This window comes from Rattus norvegicus, chromosome 2 (assembly GCF_036323735.1).
Source record: "Rattus norvegicus strain BN/NHsdMcwi chromosome 2, GRCr8, whole genome shotgun sequence".
NCBI lineage: Eukaryota > Metazoa > Chordata > Mammalia > Rodentia > Muridae > Rattus > Rattus norvegicus.
Genome location: NC_086020.1, coordinates 41,746,480 through 41,763,108, shown reverse-complemented (window position 1 = coordinate 41,763,108; position 16,629 = coordinate 41,746,480). Strand labels below are relative to the sequence as shown.

Sequence of the window (16,629 nt, the reverse complement as noted above, 5' to 3'; positions counted from 1 at the left end):
TTCTGAGAGCAAGCACAGTCCACTTGGCCACCTCATTCCTTCTCATTATTCAGGGACTTGCTCCATAGTACAGTGTTGCCCAATAGATGTGAGGAAGACCTTTTCTTTCCAATATAATGCAGGAATATAGTGCCTGCATTCTCTCTGTATCCAACTTAATCACTTCTCCTCTTGGCATCCCTCCCCTTACACATGAAGCCCTAATTATTCTCTCATTCTTTCTGATATTTCTTGAAATGTTCCACCCCCAAATTCCAGCAAGTCCAAAAAGAGTACTCACATTCCCTACCCAGCTGCCTCTTCTAACTTGCAGTCACTCTGGAAACACTCACCAAGCAGCTGCTCTGCCTTTTGTGCAGACGAAGCTTAGATAAGCCTTGTCCCCTAGGGGCTCACTGATGAAGAACACGAAGATGGATATAGAAAGCCCAAAGAGGCTGTAATAAGTGTGCATGACTGACGGCGGCTCTGCTACTGGCTCTGCTCAGTCTTGCATTTTCTGTGTCATTTTATTCACCAACCTGATCACACTATACCATCTTCCCATGACTACCATCACCCTGTGATTGACCTGCCACCTTCCCTGTTGCTGAGCTGTTAAAAATCTCCTCTGGGCATGAAGCACCATGTGATTTCCCTTAGGCTTAGCTGACCTTCTGCGATCAATAACACTGTCACTGCTAAAGTTCATGCTGATAAACCTGATGCACTAAGGCCCAGGCCCTAAACTTGAGCAGACAGAGCTGCCTGACAACTTAACTTTCTAGTCATACTTTGTCCCGCCCCTCAACCTACCCACACTTTACTTCATGTGCTCCAGCTAAGAGAGACACGTTGTAGGTTCTCAAGTGTGACTCATATTCCTATCCCCACTCCTCCTCAGCTTACCTCTAGAATTTAGATCCTGAACTAGTGTTCAAGCTAAAAATCACCTCACCTATGAGGCTCACTTCCATTTTCTGACTTTCTTTAAACAACATGCTATCTCCCTGTTGGCTTTTAAGTCCTACCTGATACTGCAGTCACTAGGGTATCTAGTTTGTGGTCTCTATCTTTAGGACAAGTACCTTGTCCTAATCATATTTGAACCAGTAAACTTTTTTGTTGTTTGGTTTGAAACATAGTGTTTCTCTGTGGAGTCCTGACTGTCCTGGAACTGTGGTCTCAAACTCAAGAGATCCACCTGCCTCTGCTTCCGAGTCCTGGGATTAAAGTCATGCATCGCTACTGCCTGGCTAATTATATTTAATATAGTGTCTAGCTGAGGGCCTCAAGCATAATATTTGTCCCAAAATTAATGTAAACATTTTGTTCACATTGTATGTTATAATATGAAAAGGAAATCTCATGTGGATCCAGGTGGAAACCCTAGAGCTTTTGTCCTTTGTTGTTGCTATCAATGGTAATGATGAATTTCATGTGTCAGTTTACTGGGGTGAAGGGAGACTCAGGTGTATCTATGAACATGCATCTGGAAAATATCAGCATTTAAATCAATACAGCAAGTAAAGAAGTAGGGAAAGAATTGTTCCATCCACGGAAGGCTCCAAGTAAAAAGAGAACCTCAAAGCTGAGGTGTCCATCCTCAGAGCACAGGACCCCAAGCTGAGATAACCATCATCTTCAGAGCAGAGGACCCTAAGCTGAAGTGCCCATCTTTAGAACAGAAGACCTGAAACTAAGATGTCCACCTCCTCTTCTAGAATTTGAAGGTATTGGTTCTTAAGCATTCACATATCAGGACTTCCACCAGCAGCCCGACTGGTTTTTCTGGCCTGTGGCATCAGTTTGGGAGTTATAACATTCTTCCCCCGGTTCATAGGCCTTTTTCAGACTTGGACTCAACTTCAACAGCAGCTTTCCTGGCTCTACAACTTGCAGACAGCATACTGTGAGAATTCTCAACCTCCATAATCACATGAGTGAATTCCCACAATAAGTCTTTTCTTGCATGTCTATATATTTCCCATTGGTTCTGTTTCTCTGGGAACCCTGACTAATATATCATCTAAGCATTTATCCAACAGATCATTTCATCCCTAAGGAATATGTTATTCATTAGGAGTCAAAAATAAAGACAAATGTCTATGCTCAATAAATATACACTCTGTGTCTGAAAGATTGGCATGGGATACAAATAAAATAATTATACACGTAATAGTAGGAATTGCAAAATCATGGCAATTATACCATCAACTAGGTATGTAACCTCAGGCAAATCATACTGTGGGCTAGGTGTTACTAAGTACATACTGTGAACTCCTGGTACTCTGTGAATCTGTGGCTAACTAGGTAAGTGTATGCCCTCCTTTGTTAATGGATGATAGATGATATTTCTCTTGTTACTAAGTGGTAATGCATTTGCAAAAAAAAAATCTGTTATTGATGCTAATTCATTCTAGGGTAATCAGGAAGATAGCAGCTAAAAGGTTTAAAAACCAACAGCTGAAATTAATAATTGCAAAAAGAGGGGGAAAAACATACTACATGTGCTTCATCAGCACATCTAGGTAAATAGATCAGTGAAATCAAGTCTGTGAGATGCAAGGCAAGCCTCAGCAGGAAAGTCATCCCCAGGAGGCAAGACAGAGGACTTCCTTAGGGTCCTGTATTCCTGCCCCAAGAGATCAGAAACTTGCATATGCAAGTCTCGCCCACCCAACACCCCCCCACACACACACACAATGTGGGCAGGAATTTCTTTTCACTAACTCTTGCATCTGGTGCCTTAGAGGTAACACACATTCAATAAATGCTTATGAGTGAAGCAATCAGTTATCAACATGCATTATGTATGTAGAGACTTCTAGGAGAGGGATTGGGACACCAGCCCAGCCACAAAACCTTCAACCTGTATTTGCCCTGCCTACAAGATGTACTAAAGTAAACTTGGTTCAGAAATTGAGGTGACGCAGAAATTGTGGAAGTGGCCAACCAATGGCTTAAGACCCATGCCATGAGAGGGAGGCCACCCCTGACACTGCCCAGAGTGCCAGGAACCAGAAGCCCAACAGAACCAAACACAAATTGCTAAGTCCTGCTTGACCGTGTGTAAGGGATGGCATGACATGGTTCCTGCCCCTGAAACAGAGCCAGCAGGGCGTGAGCCTCCATGAGTATTGATGGTTGCTGTGGCTGTAAGTCTTGCTTGTGTAATATTTTCCTGTTCCCCCTTTGAAGAATGTCCTCCCTCTTAATGTTAATGACTCCATGATAATTAGAAACAGCACAAGTCCTGGAGTTAAGGGTGTGTCTATGCCTTTAACAAAATGGTAAATGCTAGGACCTTTCAGACAGCCCTTAAGGCTATGGAGAAGAACCCTAAGAACATGGATTCAAAAATATATAATTTCTCAACTATGCAAAATATAAGGATACAGTATTATTTGTATAGGGAACTTCACAAATCTAAAGAAATAGAGGCAGCTATTCCTCAAGATACTAGGGAGATTAAGAGGTTTAGGGAGTGGTAAACACAAATGATCCCACCGAGTTAAATTTTTGTTTATGCTTACAAGGGCAGGCAGATTCCTGAGTTCTGGATCACCCTGGGACAGAGCAAGGTTAGATCCAGGTATGGTAGAAATGATAATTTCATGGTAAGGTCCAGCCTCACCCTAACCCAATACTTAACAGAGGCAGACAGATCTCCGAATTATTTTGCAAATTTAAAAAAAAATGTGTTTGCTGTCTCCTAAGAATCAAGGGTCATGGGATGGTGATTCCATAATCAAAAGGATAATCAAAAGGAAACCTGGGGTAAAGACTGAATTGACATGTAAATTAAAAACTGGTCTTCTGATCTACAAGAAATGACCTACTCAGAGAATTTTTAGAGTAGGAGGAGAGAACTTCACAGAGAAGTATCAGAACACCGAGAGAGCACTCTGGAAAACTGTCCCAAGCAGATCATAGGCTAGCTTGGACCCAGAGTCCTTTGTTTCACTGCTTTCCAAAACCCCATCTCTCAGAACCCCTCTCCAAAGCAAAGCTGGTCCTTGGCAATAAATGGGGGGTGGGGGGAGTCAATTAAATGACTCCTAAAGATATTCCACTATACTCATAGATTGGTGTCTAGCCCAGTGATCATCAAAGAGACTTCACTCAGCAACTGATGGAAACAGATGCAGAGACCTACAGCCAAATATTAGACAGAGCTTTGGTTATCCTGCTGAAGAGGGGGAAGAAGGGTTATGAAAGTCAGAGGAGTCAAGGACACCACAAGAAAACTCACAGAATCAACCAACCTGAGTCCATAGGGGCCCACAGAGTCTGACCCACCAACCAGGGAGCCTGCATGGAACTAACCTAGGTCCTCCACACACATGTTATAGTTGTGTAGCTTGGTCTTCTAACAGTGGAAGCAGGAGCTGTCTCTGACTCTGCTGCCTAACTTTGGTACCCTTTCCCTCTACTGGGTTGCCTTTTCTAGACCTAATAGGAGAGGATATGCCTAGTCTTACTGCAACTTGATGTGCCATGGCTGGTTGCTGTCCATCTGGGCTGGCTCTTTTCTGAAGAGAAATGGAGGTAGAGTAGACAGAGTTGGGGAGAGAAGTAGGAGAAGAGAAGGGAGGGGAAATTATGGTAGGGATGTAAAATAAATTTAAAAAGAAATGAAGTAAAATAAAATAAAAGTTGTGTATGTAGCTAGGCATGGTGGTGCCTGCCTTTAATCCCAGCACTCAGGAAGCAGAGGCAGTAGATCTCTGTATATTTGATTTGGTCTTCCACCATGGTCTACAAAGAAAGTTCCAGAACAGACAGGACTGTCCCATGGAGAAGAGAAAGAGAGAGGGAGAGGGAAAGAAGAAAGGGCACTGAAGGGAAGGGAAGTATTATGTATGTAGGCCTGTCAAAAGGGCTCTTGAATAAAGATGTCTGGTGCTAAGTCTATATATTTTCTCTCTCTCTCTCTCTCTCTCTCTCTCTCTCTCTCTCTCTCTCTCTCTCTCCCTCTCCCCTCCCCCTCCCTCTCCCTCTTTGTCTGCCTCTTCCTCTCTGACTCTTGTCTCTCTCTCTCTCTCTCTCTCTCTCTCTCTCTCTCTCTCTCTCCAGGTTTTGTTTTCTAAAACTTTATATTATGTGTGGGCGGGACATACCCAAAGCTTTGTACATTGCTGAACATGCACTTTACAACTGCACCACACATCCTAGCCCTTATCATAAAGTTTGCTGAAGATCTATGCACACTAAATCTGAAGCTATATCATCAAACAAAATCAGAAAAAAAAATTAAACCTAAACCATGAACCACAATTTGTTCTTAGAGATTTTTATTAAAGAAAAACAACTCAGCTACCAAGAAAAAATTTCAAAGCAACCAATCCTCTCTGTCAGTCCTCAGGTACTCAGAGGTGCCTTTGTCTGTGGTAGCAATCCAGAAGGCCTCTTTGCTTTCATGTGACTATGTCCCCTCACAGAAGCTTCTTCATGTTCCTGTCTCTTCCACACCCTTCACTAAAACATTCTTTCCCAGTCCTGACCTTCAAACTTTAGTCTCCCTTGATGTTACATTGCAAACATCCCAAAAATTGGCAAGGTCCAGCCTTGCTTCAAATATGGAAAATGTACACACACACACACACACACACACACACACACAGAGAGAGAGAGAGAGAGAGAGAGAGAGAGAGAGAGAGAGGGAGAGAGAGAGAGAGAAAGAGAGAGAGAGAGAGAGAGAGAGAGAGAGAGAGAGAGAGAGAGCAAAAACAGAACTAGGGCAGTAAAAGAACACCACAAAGTTTGCATCCATGGTAGATACTGGCCTGATTTAGCCACAGCGTAACGGTACCAAAATAAAAAGGAAGTAGTAAAGAAATAAGAGTCTGCAAATTTATTAAGTATCAACACTGTTGGAAAGCTTCTAAAATTCAAACACTATATATATTATATCTATAGCATATTATTATATTTATATATTATTATATTTATAGCATGTTTATATGTATAATATATAACAAAATTATATAATAATTTTATATAAAATGTGTAATGTTACACAATCTATGAATGCAATATATAGTATTAATATATTATATATAATAGCTACTCTAGAGTTGTTTGTGATATTGTATTCTTAATCCCCCTCCATTTGGATGGTCAGTAGAAGCACTCACCCAGAGTTGGACTTAGCTGAGATTTACTACAGTGATACAGTAAGCAGATCCTAATGGGCCAGAACACAGGCAGAATATGAAGGGTCCCATGTGCAGACTTCATGATGTTCTTCCTGCCTGTAAAAGATCACACAGATCCCAGACACTAAAATGCACTGACCTGTATATGATGTTTCAGCCCAGCTCATGTTTGCACCATAAGTTGTTCATGGAGCTAATCACATAGGCACTTTCTGTCTAGCATTTTAAAACAATTCGAGACTCCCAGAAGGAAGTCAGCTGTTTAAGCGCAGCTGTGGTTTGTATAGGAGTTGAGGCACAGTGAACCACAGGGTAGTTAACTATTGACTGAAATCCTTCCAGGGACCAAGTCCCCAGTTACCAGCCCTGGCCCAGTCTTGCAAACAAGGATTCCAAAGGGCAGAATCCTCTGGCCTAGTGTACTCATCTATTATGCATACATACACACTCAATTTTTATCTCAGGGCAATTCGGATTTAGAAAAATAGCTATACTAATGCATGCTATGCTTGAAATGGGTACAGCATGCTAGATAACACTAAAACAGTATTCCCCAAATGTCCTCTGGAAACCTTTATCAAAACCACGAGGCTGCTTGTTGGCCTAATGGCTACAATCCAATGTGTGATTAACATTAGAAGAAAGAGGCATGTATCCAAGCCACAGGCTGAGGTGAGATTATAGAAGACCTTGAAAAACCAGCATGTGAAATTTTATTTTAATTTCAGTCTTCAGAAGCTGTTGGAGGTTTCCTTTTCTCTTTGCCAGATATGTTAACACATCAAAAACCACACGATGTGAAGATACACCCCGTCTAGACATTTTGTGCAGCCTATGGTTAAAGAGGTAGAGACCAGAAACTCAGAAGCCTGGAGCTCAGAAGAGAACCTGCTCAGAGTTAGTCTCTATCGAGGGTCGTTCTTTCTGGGGGCAGTGCTGCTGGCCACACTTTCAGGATAAGCTTTCTCAGCATTACCTAAGTCAGGGCACAGGCGGGGAGTGAGTGGTGAGCAGGTGTCTATAGCAAGAGACAGGAAAATTTCACCTGTAACTTTCCATCTATATCCTGTGCTCCCCAATCTCCTGCTTGACACATTCACTGTAAGAGACAGAGAATGTCATCTTCCAAACCCCAAGAGGGTGCCAAAGAGAACTAGAAGGAGAAATTGTCCGTGTGTTCTCAATGAGAGAAGAGGGACAGGAAAGGGATAAGACACCTCCACCATGCTTCCTCCTGGACCAGAGAGAAGGAATCAAATAAATGTGCAACAGTGCCTTGACCATGACATACTTATTGATCCCTTGGCTGCACTAAAAGTGTTACCAAGGGCTGGAGGGATGGATCGGTGATGAAGAGCCCTGGCTGATCTTGCAGGGAACTGGGACTTGGTCCTGAGTACCCACATAGAAGCTCACGACTGTCTGAGCCTCCAGGTGCAGAAGACTTCTCCTGGCCCCTTGCATGCACATGATACACATTCATACACTCGAGTATACACATATAAATATAAAATGAATTAAAACATAACTGCTTTAGAAATAGTACGCAACTAAGAATAAACTGTTGGTGATGATAGCATAAGACACTGACCCAAGAGCTTGAACGGATGCCTGACAGTAGGTTTTCTTGGTAACCATCTTCCATCATAAAGCCCAGAATTAAGCAGTAAGACTTTGTTTTGTTGTTGTTGGGTTTTTTTGTTGTTGTTGTTGTTGTTTCTTTTTTGTTGTTGTTGTTGTTTTTTTCTCTATTAACTTGAGTATTTCTTATTTACATTTCGATTGTTATTCCCTTTCCCAGTTTCTGGGCCAACATCCCCCTAACCCCTTCGCCTCCCCTTCTATATGGGTGTTCCCCTCCCCATCCTCCCCCCATTGCCGCCCTCCCCCCAAAATCACGTTCACTGGGGGTTCAGTCTTAGCAGGACCAAGGGCTTCCCCTTCCACTGGTGCTCTTAGCAGTAAGACTCTTTATGGAAAACAAATCGCTTGCTTCTTTGGCATGAGACAAATAAAAACCAATTCATATATCAAAATATGGCAACTCTGGAAGGTTGATTACGTTTCTGAGAATCACTCCAAGATTTTTATCAGCTCTTAACGTAAAATCTAAAGGGGTGATCTAGATCTCTCTAATTCGCAATTTCTACTGGTCAACTGAAGTACTCAGAAAATGTAACTGGAAGTGACAAAGAGGAAAACTCAAGCAAAACTTTTAAACTTTAGACATGGGAGAGACAGCTCAGTGGGTAACCGTTTTTGCCACGTGATCTCAAAAGCCTGAGTTTGGATTCTCAGAGCCCACAAATATGCTATGCAAGAGTCTGTGATCTCCTTCCTCCGTGCTCCTATGAGGAAGTAGCAGCCAGAGACAGTGGACTTCCTGGAAATTCCTGGAAACTTATTTTGTAGATAAACAACAAAGACACCCTGTTTCCAGCAAGGTGGAGGTAAGGACCAGTATCTAAGGCTGTGTGCCAGCAGCCGCAGACACAAATGTATATGTGTACACATGTGCTGTATAAATAACAACAACAACAATAAAAATAATGAAAGACCTTAGCTATGCTCGCCTGTCAAATGAACTCTCTGACCGGGCTGGGAAGAATCAGACTGCACTCTAATTAAGATAACCACATCAGTTACAAATGACATTATCCTGGTTAGCAGTTCTTTGGAAGGATTTGCTCTTCCTCAGGGTTTGCGCATTGCTGCCTTTATTCAGCCTGCCTTATAGTTCACACATGCTATAAAAGGACTGATGAAAACACAACCTGCTTCTTCCAGGAGAAAGGTGGGGCAGATGCAGGTAACAACAACACTGTCACACACACAGGTAAGTCCTGACCACCAGTGATTAGAAGTGTGGGTTATGGAAGTCCAACAGCCTAAATTTAAATCCTGGCTCTTGTAAGCCACCATGTTGAACAAGTTTTAGGACCCTCTCCAAGCCTCAGTTTCCCTTTCTGGAAACCTGCATGACGAATTCTAACACCCATTCCCTAGGGTGGCTACCAAGAGTTACACAGAAAATGAAATTAAATCGTTAAAAAAAAATAAAAGATACTTAAAACAAATATTAACTGCTTCTATCATCAAAAAACATTTTTCTTGCCGCTGCTAGTGTTACACTTACTGTTACTTTTACCACCCTGCTCTTGTCAACAGTGTTTTGAAACCCCATACCTTACTGAGAATGGAGATGCCATGCTGCTTGAAGCTGTCCAGTCCAGATACAAGAATTCATCCTGGCAGGGAGATGAGGAGGCCCCCAGCTCGTCAGCTGTCAGAAGAGAGGATTTCAGAGAAAGGAGTTGCTACAGAGGGACCTAAGCCTAGCCTGACCAAAGCAGATAAGTAAGTTTGTTCTAAACGGCTTCCTGGGCTGAGGAGGGCCACATGCTCAGAGTCATATGATGAACTGGAGAGTGTGTTAGAGATGCTTAACTCCCTCTGAGGAAAAAAGCTGCAGCATTTGAATAGTCACAAGAATCCTGTGCCTTCTTCTAATGCTATTTGGAATTGTGAAATAAATTTAGTACTGTGCAGGAAAAAAAAATGTTGGATGCAATGGGAACTCTGAAGAGAATTTTATTTAGCTCCTGAAAGATACATATTTCTTCCCCTGATCATGTGGTAACAATGTGAGCACTGAATGTGCTTGTTCACCACAGCTCTTTGTCCCTCGGGGGTGGGGAGAACAGCCTGGCTCAGGTTACTCTCAATGTCACATCTGCCGATTAGCTTCAAAATCTGTGAGCCCCTTTACTCCAAATAGACCAGACGCTGCTTACTCCATGCCCCCAATTTTACCAAGAGACAGCATGAGACTCGAGTGACTTTTTCTTAAACACATCTAGTTGGCAAAGAGGAGGAGCACAAACCTTGCTGATGGAGAGAAGATACAGGGGAGGGGAGAGACACGACAGCATGGGCTTGAAATAACTTGCTGTGGGGAATCGAATGACGTGGGCAGCTTTTAAGAGTTTAACGAGAAGAGAAAGACGCTTAAATAAAATACTTTTTGAGGTAAAGCGTTCCTGCTGTTATAGGCAGTGCTCGATAAATTAAGGGTGTCGGGTTTCTTATCCCTGCACCTTTTGCTACTAGAGGCTAAATATCGTGTGCGTGTGTGTGTGTGTGTGTGTGTGTGTGTGTGTGTGTGTGTGTGTGTGTGTGTATGTGTGTGTGCACACATATATATATATATGTGTATATATATATATGTATACATATGTTTTAAGGTGAAATCCAGCTGTAACTTTTTTATTCTAGCAAACTTCTATTTATAATCAAGACTTCCCATTTTAGAAGTGAGACCTTGTCATTTTTGCTTAATGGTTAAAACAAAGTTGAAGTGTCTAAGAGCACTGCAGACCTTGGCATCCGTAGTCTGTAGACAGGCTTAAGTTCTGCTTCCCCAGGAGTGAGTGTCCTTATGTCTAGGGTGTCCTCCCCAGTTTAGGTTTCAATTCAAGGGCTGCAACAGGGCATTTTGTCAGATAGAATCCTACCTACTGCACCCCTCTTCCAAGCACAAGCAGAGACTTTTGGACACACTACGGACCCATGCTCTTGGAGAACTTTGCTTGCTGATGACTGTGGTTTCCAAGGTCATCAGCCTTCATAACATTTTTCCCAAAAGGCATCTGTGGGAAAGGGACTTCGGGGCTGGAATTTATTCTGTTTAGCATTTTTCCTGTTCCGTGCCAAAGGCTTTGCCAGTGGGTGAGCTTATAAAGGGCAATGTAAACACATCCGTGTTTGCCTTCTGAAACAGAAGTTAAACACACTTGTGATATTGCCCATGCTAACCAATAAACCAAGCTGTTCTCACTGAAGAAAAGTATCCTAAAAACCTGGAAAACAGACTGGGGGTAGACCAGGGAACTCCAGGGCTTCTACATATGACAGGGAATGGAGAGGGAATCTGTCTCCAAAAAGGGATAGGGACTTTCCATTTATTTTCTTTTTATTGTATGTATACAAGATGGTACCTGTTTTGCCTGATATATATATATATATATGCATATATATATATATTAAGTTGATTGCTACAGCCAAGCAAATTGACATGCTCCTCCATCTCACAATGATGTGTGTGTGTGTGTGTGTGTGTGTGTGTGTGTGTGTGTGTGTGTGTGGTGTATTGGTAAAAGTACATAAAATCTACTCTCTTGGCAAATTTCTGATATAAAGTAAGGCTGTCAACTCTAGTTTTTATGCTGCCCACTGGCTAACTTTTCTTACTCTACATGACTCAAAGTTGTACCCTTTGATCTCTTGTCTTTCCCATTTCCCCCATTTTCCTACTGTTCCTATATAGTCAGGTTTTTCAGTTCCTTTGATTATTGTCTACTGTGAGTGATGCTATGGTGACAATGCAGGTATGCAGCTCCTCTTGGGCAGTAGTTGCATTCCCTTTGGATGCCTGACTTGGAAGAGAGGTTGCTGACTCACATAGTTCTAATGGTCATTTCCTTACCGACCAATCTACCAGCCCATCAACAGCACACACGGATTCCTTTTCCTCTGGATCCTTGCCAACACTTGCTACCTCTTCCCTTACACTTATGTTGTAGCCACTCCAACAAGTCGTGTGTACCGATCTGCAATTCCCTGATAATTTGTGATGTTGGCTATATTTTTTTTCTATACCTTCTGTAAAGGAATTTCCATGCAACTGTATTTTCAAGCATTCGTGTGAACAGCATGCTGATTGGCAACCTCTTAGATTTCATCAGCAAAGCATCAACTTCAGTCTAGTAAAACTGTAATGGTGTTTCTAGCACCAACCTCTTCTGCCTCCCTCTACTGGAGACTGAACAAAGAGAGAAAGTGCCACATGGGGCCAAACCTTGAGACTAGGTGACAAGCTGATGCCTGAGTTCCTTCACCTTTTATCTCCAGAGTCTTCCTATGATATCTCAGCCCTGAGAGCTTCTGAGCAGGCAGCTAAGCACTGAGGTCCATACTATAAACCAAGTAAACCGTTCTAATCTCGCCTTTGGTATCTTTTTGTTTTTAAACCCTGTCTACATCTTAAGCTGAATTTACAAAATTAAAAATGGTGAACTGATTTCGTAAAGAGACGATGCTACTAGTGTGACGAAGTCTGCAAATTATACAAAGCAACTACAGTGACAAAAGCACTGTCTGCTCGCTCCATCTTCCGGGCTCCCCAAGATTGGTCTCTTGAGAGCTTGGAGAGCTGCTTGCCCCAGGTATAACAGTAGATGCACGGGTTGTTTGTGTAAAATTTGTATCTGTCAACCCGAGTGACGTCGATTCCAAAGACGAATGCGCAGTGTCCTCTTTGATTTGAAATAGCTTACTGCACCAGCATCAGGCTATGGTAGCCATTTAACCCTGCCACATTTCTCACCGAGGCTGTGGATAGGACTTCTTCCTGGCTATTTTTATTCTCCCATGTGGATATCAGCACCAGCTTCTTGGCCATGTGAACCTTCGTTGTGTCACACCGTGGACAGGTGTCTACATGTATTAATTTTTTAATTTTTTATTTTATTTTATTTTATATCTAGCCTAACCCTGCTCCTTTCTCTTGCTATACCTCTGGCAGTGATCTTCAAACTAATTCTCTGGAATCTTCTAAGCACAGTGATATTATTTCCTTATGTGTTTATGTTTACCACTCTTTGTTCTCTTATCCAAAAGAAAATTGGCCAGTACCTTAAGTCAATGTTAAACGATGTCCGTGCAGTAGTTTTCCTCACTAGCTGTGAACGCTTCTGCTGTTTGTCCCATCACCATGAGCTTCTTTTGGCATAAGACAAAATATTTTTTAATTAGGAAATTACAGATTTAGTTCTGGTTTATGGTCTGTTTCCTTTTCCCCCTTAACCAATAATGGACTTTATGTTTCTAAGAAACATTTTCTGCAACCATGGTTTGTCCGTGTGGCTTTACTATTTAGATGCTAGTACTATAAACAGTTTCAATACATTTCATAAAAGTAAGCAATCTCTCCTTTCTTGAAATTGATCTCCCCTGACTTGGTCCTGCTGGAGAGACAATACTGCGAAGGGCACAAAATTTGCAAATGACACAAGAAATTGTTCTTTTTGCTGATGCTCTGAAATCTAAGTGCTGGCTGACATTTTGGGGAAGATCATTGCATTGATAAAATCGGGAAGCACTGATCTGTGGCTTTCTTCCTTTCTTTTTGACTTTATTTGTTCTTCGTAAACTCTATTAACAATATAATTTCAATATCACATAAAGAAGTCAGAAGATTTTTCTTTCCTGCAAGTTTAAAATGTCACTGCAGTGGTTAACATGGTTGAATCATTAAAGTTTCAATGAGCTCCCCTCCACAAATATCTATGCCTGGTAATCACGGGGAAAATAAAGTTGCCTTTTAATAATCTCTCTCCTTCTCTATCTATTTCCCTCTTCCACATCTCTCCCCCCTCTCCTCCCTCTCCTCCCCCCATGTGTCTCTCACTCCCTCTTCTCTTTCTTTCAGTTAATATTTTATTTTCAAGATCTCCTGTGGCCAGCCCTAGAATCCTGTCCTATCTAAGAACTACATATCTTATCCCTATGTCTATATTTATGTATATATTAATGAACAAATCACTCTCCCATAATCACTTCCCAGAATTTTTCCTCTGTGTTATTTTGCATCATCTACTTCCACTTTCATCATTTTAAAAACTAACGTGTCTCACAATTATTCACAGTAACCAAGAAGTGTGCAATCCAGGTGTCTACAAAAACAAAATGACTAACAGGTAACTCAGGCAGGACTGAGTATATGCTCCATGGCAGAACTTATGCAAAGGCCATAGGTGCAATGCTCAGCACAACACACATGTGTGTACACATATGCATTATTACACACACACAAACACATATACACAAATACATACACAACACACAAACACACATACACAGTATGACATGTACATAAAACATAGAATGGAATATTACTCAGATGTTAGAATAAGTAAATATCTGATATAGTCTATGACATCAAACAGTTTTGAAAACACAATACTAAATAAAATAAGCAAAAGGACAAGTATTAGTGCATTTATGTGAAGCACCTGCTTTAGCAAATTTATGGCGATAGAGAGTAATCAGAGGTTCCCAGGCTCAAGGATGGAAAGAGAGAGGGGTGTTGTGTCTCTTCTACATGGTGACAACTGCCTAATACTGCACATACAATTAATGTCACCAAATAACATACTTCAAATATTATGATGACAAAGCTAAGTTATATGTTTTTACCACCACCACAACTAAAGGAATACTAAAAGAACAAAGTGTAGCAAATGTCTTTCTTACATGATTCTTTGGACACAAGCCTTAGCCTACCTAGTTCTGCCATTTTAATGTTTCTGTTTTGTCTCCCTCTATAGGGCCTCTATTGTCTTCCCAGAATTCATAATTTGACCTTCACTGTCCATTTCTAATATTTCATGAGTATTAATTTTGTCATATTTTTTAACTTCTTGGAGGCAGTTTAAAAAATAAACTGGTGAGGATTTCATTCAAGCAAATTCCTGTCCTCTATACCTCTTGTCCTTTTGTGTCATGGTATCTTATTCAGAACTTGTGCCCACTCTTTCTTCATGGCTCATCTTTCAGGCCATCACTTCTCTCTGGCTCTAGGAGAAAATCACGGGGCAGAATTAACATACACCACTGTTACAGCAGACATGGGCGGCTCTGGATACACTCTCCTTCATACCATCTCCCCAGGAGGCAGGTCAAAAGGAGCACTCCTTCTTTTACTATTTTGTTTCCTCCACTTTTCTGTGAGGTCAAATAGAGCCCAGGAATCTTGCAGTAAGCAAAAGCTTTTCCTGAGTTTCCAAAGAAGTGTCCGGTTTACTCTCAGCATGTGATGCTTTAGGATATAGTTTTCAACCACCTATGTGTGAGAAGTCTACATACAAATACATCTTCTCTGTGGTTTTCTGCACCCGTGTTTGATCTTTATTGCAATGTCAGCCCTCTCTAGCCATTATCGCTTGAGACCCAGCTTTGGGGTTTTGTTAAAGGTGACATCCATATTTTTCTTTACCTCTCCCTCATTTATTCTGACAAGATTTGTGGGAAAAGGTGGGAGACATATTTTCAGTCTCTCCAGTTTGCTTTCTTAAAGGCAAGACCCAATATTTACAAAAGTGAGCTTTAAAGTAGACAACTAAGAGCCAAGTTATAGGAGGGAAATGCTTGGTCAGAGGACTCTACATATCTGAAAATCAACCATGAGCCGGGTAGAGCAATCCCTCTGCCTTTGCCTGATTGGCTGACAGTCACCAAAGCAACAGGCAGACTTCGTGAGCACACGTTCATTTCTCTGAGAAACAATGCTTCTCTTCGGCCTTGCACATTGGTACCCATCAGGACTCACACTGTGTTCCAGTATCACATAGTAGCTTGTTAGACAAACAGTCTCAAGCCCCTCCCAACTCCAGACCCATAATGGAAATCTACATTTCAGCAAAAGTCCCAGAGGATTATAGATGTATAAAACTACAGAAGTACCACTCTCCCTCTACTAGACTCATGCCAAATTCTATGATTATCCTTCAATCCATCATAAGCCTTTGCTGAATAGGCACATGAATGTGTATGATATTATAATTTCTGTCTCAGTGCATTTTTAATGTCACATAGTAATTTCTGAGTCTCTCACTAGCAGACTAAGCCATGTCCTCATCAACCTGGACTCCAGTACCAGCGCTCTAATTGGCCCCACTTGACTGCCCCTAGTGATGGTTTTAGGACATGCCCCACCAGAAGTGAAAGAATAAAAGAAGGAAAATAACAGCATCACCAAAAACTCTTAAGAAATTTCATCTGATTCTAGTTTCCTACTGTTATACATACCTTCCAAGGATACAAAGAGATCCCCTTTCCTTAGTGTTGTTTCAGAAAATATGAACATGATTTCTGTGTGTTCGACATACAGAACAGTTGCACCATTCCATCCCACTCCCTGCCCACAGAGGCCAGGATACAAGAGCGAGGCTCTTGTGAGAGGGCAGAGCTTGAGCAAGTGTGGCTAATGATGAAGACAAGCTTCCCCAGCAATGCTCAGGCATTGCTGAAGCCATGAAATTTCTCTTGTCAACTGCCCTCACCAGGTGTAGCTACAACTACCATTGGGGGTATTTTGATGAGTCAAGAATAAAAGGTGATTATTTAAAACTTGCTTCCCTATCTGGGTCATCAAAGCTTCACTAAATACAGTTAGTTTAAAAATGAATGTTTACAATGTTGAAACAGAACATGATAATTCTAAAAATACTACATGAACCCTTTCTTACTGTGAAAGTCTTCTCTAGAAACTCTAACACAGAGGCAAAGCAATGACTTCATATTTTCTGGCTGCATCCTGGGAAGCATTTTCCCCCAAGGCACAAGGTTCAGCACACAGCAGGGAAGCAGCCAGACTGGTTAGCAGGACTTCCTCAGATTCTCAGGAAGAAATGGTAAGAAATCAAGGAAA

At 41.6% G+C, this 16,629-nt stretch overlaps 1 protein-coding gene across 2 annotated transcripts in view; it reads right to left on the bottom strand.

The window, feature by feature from the left end:
* The window catches only part of Pde4d (phosphodiesterase 4D), a 1,514,231-nt gene extending 1,499,459 nt beyond the window's left edge, over positions 1-14,772 (bottom strand). The window contains exons 1-4 of one of the 2 annotated variants that reach the window (XM_039101733.2): positions 14,685-14,772; positions 12,834-12,920; positions 9,327-9,423; positions 6,120-6,236 (exon numbers count right to left, since the gene is read on the bottom strand). The gene's annotated coding sequence lies outside the window, so the exon portion shown is untranslated. Of the gene's footprint in view, positions 1-6,119; positions 6,237-9,326; positions 9,572-12,833; positions 12,921-14,684 lie in introns of those variants that run through there. The other variant, XM_063281298.1, reaches the window with a different exon arrangement.
* Positions 14,773-16,629: the final 1,857 nt, after the last annotated feature.